Source organism: Grampus griseus (assembly GCF_964374135.1).
Source record: "Grampus griseus genome assembly, chromosome: 9".
NCBI classification, from domain to species: Eukaryota; Metazoa; Chordata; class Mammalia; order Artiodactyla; family Delphinidae; genus Grampus; species Grampus griseus.
Window position 1 is genome coordinate 49489031 of NC_139003.1, and position 10451 is coordinate 49499481.

A 10451-nucleotide genomic window follows, 5' to 3' on the forward strand; every position below is an offset into this window, starting at 1 on the left:
AAAATATGGCAATATCAAGGTTATGAACAGAAATGTGTCTTAATGCCTAAGAAAGGCATATTAGCTACTATGAAAAAAATTTTTTTTCTGAATTTCTAAAAAGAATTTTCTTTGCTTCTTGGCTTTTCTGAAAGCAAAGGAAGTCCGGTTTTTCCTGTTTCATGTCATTTTTCACTTGTGTATGTGCGTGATAACTAAGTTGGGATCTGGCTGGGATGGCTCTTCTAGCTTCAAAAACATCTATTTTTTACTTTGCACCTTATATTTGATACATTAAAAAAACAATGCATTATGAAGTCCAGGGATTTTCAGGTGGTCTGTTGTAAAACGCAGGCACAAGTTTTATCAGGGTGTTTTCTTTGTTAGCTTTGCTCTAGGGGCAGGTTATTCAGTGGTTCTTCCCCCAACCCCCACCCACCCTCCACCAACCCCATTTCCCCTTTTTCTTAATCACACCCGCTATTCTTAAGTACATAAGATGTTTTCCTAGCTCTATGCTAAAAGGAAAGGAAGGCCTCTATTTGGAAGTAATATTAAGTTGAATCCTGACTCTCTTCCCCTTTCTATTTGTTTGACCTTAGCAAACCAATCCAACCAACCTCTCTGAGCTGATTATTAACTGATTTATATATTGAATATAATCATAACAACAGTGGGGGGTTGTGTTGAGGATTAAGAGATACTATTAATTATATATGTAAAGCTTCCACTACTATTCCTAGAATTGTAGGGTAGTAGAATTTGAGGACGCTCAATACAAAGTAGCTATCATATAAATTTATGCTTTGTAGATTATAAAGTATGTTGATATAATCTCATTAAACCTACAAATCAGTCCTAAAAAAAAAAAAAAAAGGAAAGAAGCAAGACTCTATAAGAAAGGGAAAATCACAATAGAAAAGGCAATATATGAAAGGATTGAAGATCACTTAAATAAGCCAGTACCAAGATTAAAAAATAATTAAAATTATAAAAGAGGTTATAACCACAATAAACAGTAAAAGGATAAGCATGAAGACGTAAAATAGGATGTCAAAATCACAAAATGTAGGAGAGGGGAGTATAAAATGTAGATCTTTTAGAATGTGTCTGAACTTAAATGACTATCCATTTAAAGCAAGTAGATATAGTTATGGGTCAACATACTTGAAATCTATGGTAAACACAAATGAAAAACATACAATAGCTTCACAAAAACCAAAAAAGAAAGGAACTCAAGTATACAAAAGAAAATCATCAAATCACAAAAAGAAAAACAAAAAGAAGAAGAAATGAAAAAAGAAGAACTACAAAAACAACTGGAAAACAAGGATTAAAATGGAAGTAAGTATATATCTATCAATAATTACTTTAAATGTCAATGGACTAAATGCTCCAATCAAAAGACACAGAATGGCAGATTGGATAAAAAAACAAGAACCTACAATGTGCTGCCTATAAGAGACTCACTTCAGGGCAAAAGTTACACAGATACTGAAAGTAAGGGCATAGAAAAATATATTTCATGCAAATGGAAATGACAAGAAAGTGGGAGTAGCAAAACTCATATCAGACAAAATAGACTTTAAAACAAAGGCCATAAAGAAAGACAAAGAAGGCATTATATAATGATAAAGCAATCAATACTAGAAGAGGATATTACACTCGTTAACATATATGCACCCAATATAGGAGCACCTAAATATATAAAACGAATACTAACAGACATAAAGGCAGAAATTGACAATGATACAATAACAATAGGAGACTTTAACACCCCACTAACATCAATGGACAGATCATCCATATAGAAAATCAACAAGGCAACAGAGGTCCTAAAAGATACAATAAACCAGTTGGAATTAATTGATATCTACAAGACACTACATTCAAAAAACACAGAATACACATTCTTTTCAATTGCTCATGGAACATTATCTAGGATAGACCACATACTAGGTCACAAAATAAGCCTCAACAAATTTAAGAGGGTAGAAATTATTTCAAGCTTCTTTTCTGACCACAATGGAATGAAACTGGAAATCAACCACAGAAAGAAAAATGAGAAAAAAACAAACATGTGGAAACTAAACAATATGCTACTAAAAGAAACCAACGGGTCAGCAGTAAAACCAAAGAAATCAGAAAATACCTCGAGACAAATGAAAATGAAAACACCACTTTACAAAATCTATGTTTTGCAGCAAAAGCAGTTCTAAGAGGGAAGTTCATAGTGATACAGACCTTCCTCAAGAAACAAGAAAAATCACAAAGACCACAAAAGACCTAGAATTGCCAAAGCAATCCTGAGGAAAAAGAACAAAGCTGGAGGTATAACTCTTCCAGACTTTGGACTATACTACAAAGATACAGTAATCAAAACAGTGTGATATTGGCACAAAAACAGACATATGGATCAATGGAATAGAATAGAGAGCCCCAAATAAACCCACACATCTAGGATCAATTAATCTATGACAAAGGAGGCAAGAATATACAATGGGAAAGACAGTCTCTTCAGCAAGTGATGTTGGGAAAGCTGGACAGCCACGTGTAAATCAATGAAATCTGAACATTCTTTCACACCACATTCAAGAATAAACTCAAAATGGCTTAAAGATCTAAATATAAGACATGACACTATAAAACTCCTAGAAGAGAACACAGGCAAAACATTCTCTGACATAAATTGTAGCAATATTTTCTTAGATCAGTCACCCAAGGCAAAAGAAATAAAAGCAAAAATAAACAAATGGAACCTAATCAAAGTTAAAAGCTTTTGCATAGCAAAGGAAACCATCCAAAAACAAAAAGACAACCTACAGAATAGGAGAAAATATTTGCAAACAATATGACTGACAAGGGGTTAATATCCAACATATGTAAACAGCGCATACAACTCAAAATCAAAAAACACAAACAACCCAATTGAAAAATGGGCAGAAGACCTAAATAGACATTTTTCCAAAGACATACAGAAGGCCAATAGGCACATGAAAAGATGCTCAACATTGCTAATCGTCAGAGAAATGCAAATCAAAACCACAGTGAGGTATCACCCACACCGGTCAGAAAGGCTTTCATCAAAAAGTCTACAGATAATAAACGCTGGAGAGGATGTGGAGAAAAGGGAACCCTCATATACCATTGGTGAGAATGTAAATTGATGCAGCCACTATGAAAAACAGCATGGAGGTTCTTTAAAAAAACAAAAATAGACCTACCATATGATCCAGCAATCCTACTCCTGGGTATATATCTGGAAAAAACAAAAACTCTAATTTGAAAAGATACATGCACCCCAGTGTTCATAGTAGCACTATTTACAATAGCCATGACATGGAAACAACCCAGTGTCTATCAACAGATGGTTGCTTTAGGAAGATGTGATATATATACATGTATATATGGACTATTACTCAGCCATAAAAAGAATGAAATATTGCCATTTGCAGCAACATGGATGGACCTAGAGAATACCATACTAAGTAGGTCAGTCAGAGAAACACAAATAATATATCACTTATATGTGGAATCTAAAAAATAATACAAATGAATTTATATACAAAACAGAAACAGACTCATAGACACAGAAAACAAACTTATGGTTACCAAAGGGGAGAGGGAAGGCGGGGGAGGGATAAATAAGGAGTATGGGATTAACAGATACACACTATTATATATAAAATAGAAAAGCAACAAGGATTTACTGTATAGCACAGGGAAGTACTCAATATCTTCTAATAACCTATAATGGAATATAATCAGAAAAAATAACTGAATCACTTTGCTGTACACCTGAAACTAACACAATATTATAAATCTACTATAATTCAATTAAAAAACAGGGGAGAGGATCAGCAGGTGGTAGGTCCATTTGTGCCACAATCTATAAACACTTAATAACTGAGTAAAAACATTTCTAATAAACTTCTCGGGCTATAAAAAATAATTTAGACTCCCTGGCCATTCCCAAGGCTCAGCAGGTGTTCCCTGGGCTCCATATTTTTAACAAGCTCCAGAGAAGATTCTGATGCTTGAGGACACCCTTTGAAAAACCTTGTAGATTTAGCATCTTAAACTTTTCCCTTTTTTTGTCTTTGATTGCAAATTCTTCTTTAGAAGAATCTCAAGAATTGCTCTTTCTTTTCCATTCCCCCTTCCCCTGCCTCATCGTCAGCTGCGGGTCCCGAGCACAATTCCCGGGGCAGGTCAGCTGTCATGTCGGTGTCACTGCCCCTCTGTGGCTCCACTCTGAGATAGAGCCTGCTCAGAGACCCTTCTCTTTCCACCCCAAAATAGAAGGACACTCTTTTCAAGCAACAGTGTTCTCAGCCAGCAGTGGACAGTCTGCACTGAACGTGATCACTGTTCCAAGGGGCTGGGCTGGGGGCAGTGGCAGGACACACCCCATGCAAGTGTCTTTCTCTTTCTCCTTTGTCTTGAAATAAAGCACACAGATTTCAAATTTCCTGTATCCTAGATTTCTCTCTTCTGGAGACACTCTCCAAAAGAGTGGCTTTCAGGGGCCGAACCTCGGGTCTGGGGGCTTGATCTTTGATCCCCAACACCCTTCCCTTTCCTCCCGGGAAGCCCAAGGTCTTTAATGCACTGCGCCCTCTAGAGGCCTGCTGTGGCATGCCAGTTAAATCCCGCGGAGGTTCTCACTACATCTTGACGCCAAATGAAAAACCCAGCGTAAGGAGCCCGTGGTGAAATGGGTCAGGGAAATGGGGAAAACGTTTCAAAGTCGCTGTTTCGCTTAGAAGAAAAATCTTGGCCTTAACTCTGACAACCAGTTTCTCTGGACAGCTCCCAGTTTCTTTAGTACATTTTCGCGTGAAGTTGGTCTGCCCTGTCCCAAAATTTTCTGAGATGCCCAAACGCCTAATTTTCAGTTTAGATTCCTTGTTTGTATGAATCTCTCCATAAGTTTGTCAAATCCAGGTTTTCTAGGCTGACTTGATTTTTTTATCCTTTACAAAAAATCTTACTCAATTTAGGATGGGAGAAAAAAAAACCATAAGAAACATCCACACTGCATGGATGCGTTTTCATAAACTCACCTACTGTCTGCAGATAGTTTTTGTGGTGGTCTTGATGAGTTGATGAAAGAGAAGAACCTGAGGTTTTGCAAGGTTTTCTGCAGGAGGAAACTGAGAAGGACCTGAACTCTCTCCTGCCTGCACCCAAGATCTACAGACGTGGCCTTTTCTGGAGAGCCGGACATTTCACAGGACCAAGACTCAGCAAAAGAGACTCGCAGAACTGCGCATGGGAGCCAGAGCCGGAAGACCACATGAAGTGGCCTACCCCGGAGAGAAAACGTGCCCTGGTGTTTTTAGTTAAGAGATTGCTAACACTCACCTTGAGGAGGAAATTCACATCAGTTTAACCAACCTTGTATGCTTCCAATTCAATTCAAAAAACCTGATGTTGCCAAATAGGAACGTAGGCCCTTATGCATTTCTCAAGTAGAATGAAATAAAATTGACTGTCTATAAAATATTTATCAGATCTAGGCTACTGTTTGAATTATAATGTCTCCTGCAGGCTTTAAAATGTCCTCTCTCTGCTTATTTCATTATTGATTAGGCAGACAAAATTTTTACTTAATGCAGTCAGTGACTGTAATGTGTTTACTGGGATTAATTTACTCACTCTCGAGGATTAATTTAATTCTTTTATGATGGCAATTTTTCCCGGGACTTTTTTTCTCGCCCAAAGGTCACATCCAAATTTATTAGACTGTTACATGGTTCACAATAATCTGGATATAACTGAATAATTTATGCCTGTGTTTGCCAAGCCTGGCTGCCCATCAGAATTATCTTGAGGAATATATTTTTTTCTTTAATATTCATTTTTATGTATTTATTTGGCTGTGCCAGGTCTTAGTTGCGGCACGTGGGATCTTCGTTGCTGCATGCGGGATCTTTACTTGTGGCAGGCGAATTCTTAGTTGCGGCATATGGGATCTAGTTCCCTAACCAGGGATGGAACCTGGGCCCCCTGCATTGGGAGTGTGGAGTCTTAGTCACTGGACTACCAGGGAAGTCCCTCTTGGGGAGTATCTTATAACTATTTTTTTGATTTTTGGCTGAGTTGGGTCTTTGTTGCTGCGTGCGGGTTTTCTCTAGTTGCGGTGAGCAGAGGCTACTCTTCATTGCGGTGTGCAGGCTTCTCACTGCGGTGGCTTCTCTTGTTGCAGAGCATGGGCTCTAGGTGTGCAGGCTTCAGTAGTTGTGGCTCACAGGCTCAGCAGTTGTGGCTCACAGGCTCTAGAGCGCAGGCTCAGTAGTTGTGGTGCATGGGCTTAGTTGCTCCGCGGCATGTGGGATCTTCCCGGACCAGGGATCGAACCCGTGTCCCCTGCATTGGCAGGCGGATTCTTAACCACTGCGCCTCCATGGAAGTCCCTTGGGGAATATCTTAAAAATAGAGATTACCAGGTCTCACCCCAGAGCCAGTGAATCAGAATTTCTGGGGGTGCGGCTGGGACATTCTTCCATTTAAAGATGCTCCCCAGTGATTCAGGGGCAGTAGCCAAGCCCCTCTTGATGGACTAGGGTTTGGGAATTGATCAATACAGTTTAGTCTTGGGTAATTTTAAGGTTAAAATGTTACTGACTTTAAATGTAGAATTTTCTGCTGGTAGCACACATGTCCTTATTTCTTTGCATTTTCCCGTTCACTGGAATTACTCAAGCACCCCTCAGTATATTAGAAGTGAACTTCAGAGGAGGAGGATAAAGGAGGTGAATGAGGTTCAGAGTGGAACCGTGTTGTCACTGGCAGTAGTCAGTGTGGGTGAGGAGGCAGCCCAAACAAGTGGAACAGCCACCTCGTGGGCTCTCTCTCTCCCTCCTGCTGGATTAAGCTCTTCGGGTCAGTGTTGCTCCATTAGACTGGATCCCTAAAGATCCTCAGGAAAGCTAGGTGGGTCCCAGGTTATGTGCCAGGGGAATTCACCATATTCAGTGATATGAATTGGTACCTGGACACAGGACTTGAAGAATACTGACCTGTAAAGTCACTCGATGAGTAGAGACACAGTCAGACCATTTCAAAGCTCTCAAGACTAAAACACTCAATTATATCTCAATTTAAAAAAAAGGGCTTCCCTGGTGGCGCAGTGGTTAAGAATCCACCTGCCAATGCAGGGGACACAGGTTCGACCCCTCATCCGGTAAGATCCCACATGCTGTGGAGCAACTAAACCCGTGAGCCACAACTACTGAGCCTGCGCTCTAGAGTCTGGGAGCCACAACTACTGAGCCCATGTGCCACAACTACTGAAGCCTGCACACCTAGAGCCCATGCTCCACAACAAGAGAAGCCACCACAGTGGGAAGCCCGCACACTGCAACAAAGAGTAGCCCCTGCTCGCCACAACTAGAGAAAGCCCATGCGCAGCAATGAACACCCAACACAGCCAAAAAAAAAAAAAAACCAAACATTAAAACATGACAAGAAGAGATTGGTTCAAGATGGCGGAGTAGAAGGATGTGCTCTCACTCCCTCTTGCAAGAACACCAGAATCACAACTAACTGCTGAACAATCATCGACAGGGAGACACTGGAACTCACCAAAAAAGATACCCCATATCCAAAGACAAAGGAGAAGCCCCGATGAGATGGTAAGAGGGGTGCAATCACAGTAAAATCAAATCCCATAACCACTGGGTGGGTGACTCACAATCTGGAGAACACTTATACCACAGAAGTCCACCCACTGGAGTGAAGGTTCTGAGCCTCACGTCAGGCTTCCCAACCTGGGTGTCCGGCAACAGGAGGAGGAATTCCTAGAGAGTCAGAATTTGAAGGCTAGTGGGATTTGATTGCAGGACTTCAACAGGACTGGGGGAAACAGAGACTCCACTCTTGGAGGGCACACACAAAGTAGTGTGTGCATCGGGACCCAGGGAAAGGAGCAGTGACCCCGCAGGAGACTGAACCAGAACTACCTGCTGGTGTTGGAGGGTCTTCTGCAGAGGCAGGGGGTGGCTCTATCTCACCCAGAGGACAAGGACACTGGCAGCAGAAGTTCTGGGAAATACTCCTTGGTGTGAGCCCTCCCAGAGTCCGCCATTAGCCACACCAAAGAGCCCTGGGCAGACTCCAGTGTTGGGCCGCCTCAGGCCAAACAACCAACAGGGAGGGAACCCAGCCCCACCGATCAGCAGACAAGTGGATTAAAGTTTTACTGAGCTCTGCCCATCAGAGCAAAGGCCAGCTCTACCCACCACCAGTCCCTCCCATCAGGAAACTTGCACAAGCCTCTTGGAGAGACTCATCCACCAGAGGGCAGAAAGCAGAAGCAAGAAGAGTTACGATCCTGCAGCCTGTGGGACAAAAACCACATTCACAGAAAGATAGACAAGATGAAAAGGCAGAGGGCTATGTACCAGATGAAGGAACAAGATAAAACCCCAGAAAAACAACTAAACGAAGTGGAGATAGGCAAGCTTCCAGAAAAAGAATTCAGAATAATGATAGTGAAGATGATCCAGGACCTCTGAAAAAGAATGGAGGCAAAGATCGAGAAGATGAAAGAAATGTTTAACAAAGACCTACAAGAATTAAAGAACAAACAGAGATGAACAATACAATAACTGAAATGAAAAATGCACTAGAAGGAATCAATAGCAGAATAACTGAGGCAGAAGAACAGATAAGTGACTCGGAAGACAGAATGGTAGAATTCACTGCTGCAGAAAAGAATAAAGAAAAAAGAATGCAAAGAAATGAAGACAGCCTAAGAGACCTCTGGGACAACATTAAACGCAACAACATTCGCATTACAGGGGTCCCAGAAGGAGAAGAGAGAGAGAAAGGACCCAAGAAAATATTTGAAGAGATTATAGTTGAAAACTTCCCTAACATGGGAAAGGAAATAGCCACCCAAGTCCAGGAAGCGCAGAGAGTCCCATACAGAATAAACCCAAGGAGAAACACGCCAAGACACATAGTAATCAAATTGGCAAAAATTAAAGACAAAGAAAAATTATTGAAAGCAGCAAGGGAAAAACAACAAATAACATACAAGGGAACTCCCATAAGGTTAACAGCTGATTTCTCAGCAGAAACTCTACAAGCCAGAAGGGAGTGGCATGATATACTTAAAGTGATGAAAGGGAAGAACCTACAACCAACATTACTCTACCCAGCAAGGATCTCATTCAGATTCGATGGAGAAATCAAAAGCTTTACAGACAAGCAAAAGCTAAGAGAATCCAGCACCACCAAACCAGCTCTACAACAAATGCTAAAGGAATTTCTCTAAGTGGGAAACACAAGAGAAGAAAAGGACCTACAAAACCAAACCCAAAACAATTAAGAAAATGGTCATAGGAACACACATATCGATAATAACCTTAAACATGAATGGATTAAATGCTCCAACCAAAAGACACCGGCTTGCTGAATGGATACAAAAACAAGACCCATATAAATTCTGTCTACAAGAGACCGACTTCAGAACTAGGGACACATACAGACGGAAAGTGAGTTGATGGAAAAAGATATTCCATGCAAATGGAAATCAAAAGAAAGCTGGAGTAGCAATACTCATATCAGATAAAATAGACTTTAAAATAAGGAATGTTACAAGAGACAAGGAAGGACACTACATAATGATCAAGGGATCAATCCAAGAAGAAGATATAACAATTATAAATATATATGCACCCAACATAGGAGCACCTCAATACATAAGGCAACTGCTAACAGCTATAAAAGAGGAAATCAACAGTAACACAATAATAGTGGGGGACTTTAACACCTCACTTACACCAATGGACAGATCATCCAAACAGAAAATTAATAACGTTACACACGCTTTAAAGGAGACAATAGGCCAGATAGATTTACTTGATATTTATAGGACATTCTATTCAAAAACAGCAGATTACACTTTCTTCTCACGTGCACATGGAACATTCTCCAGGATAGATCACATCTTGGGTCACAAATCAAGCCTCAGTAAATTTAAGAAAGTTGAAATCATATCAAGCATCTTTTCTGACCACAACGCTATGAGATTAGAAATCAATTACAGGGAAAGAAACGTAAAAAACACGAACACATGGAGGCTAAACAATACATTACTAATTAACGAAGAGATCACTGAAGAAATCAAAGAGGAAATAAAAAAATACCTAAATACAAATGACAATGAAAACATGACGATCCAAAACCTATGGGATGCAGCAAAAGCAATTCTACGAGGGAAGTTTATAGCTATACAAGCCTACCTCAGGAAACAAGAAAAATCTCAAATAAACAATCTACCCTTGCACCTGAAGGAACTAGAGAAAGAAGAACAAACAAAACCCCAAAGTTAGCAGAAGGAAAAAAATCATAAAGATCAGAGCAGAAATAAATGAAACAGAAACAAAGAAAACGATAGCAAAGATCAATAAAACTAAAAGCTGTTTCTTTGAGAAGATAAACAAAATTGATAAAGCATT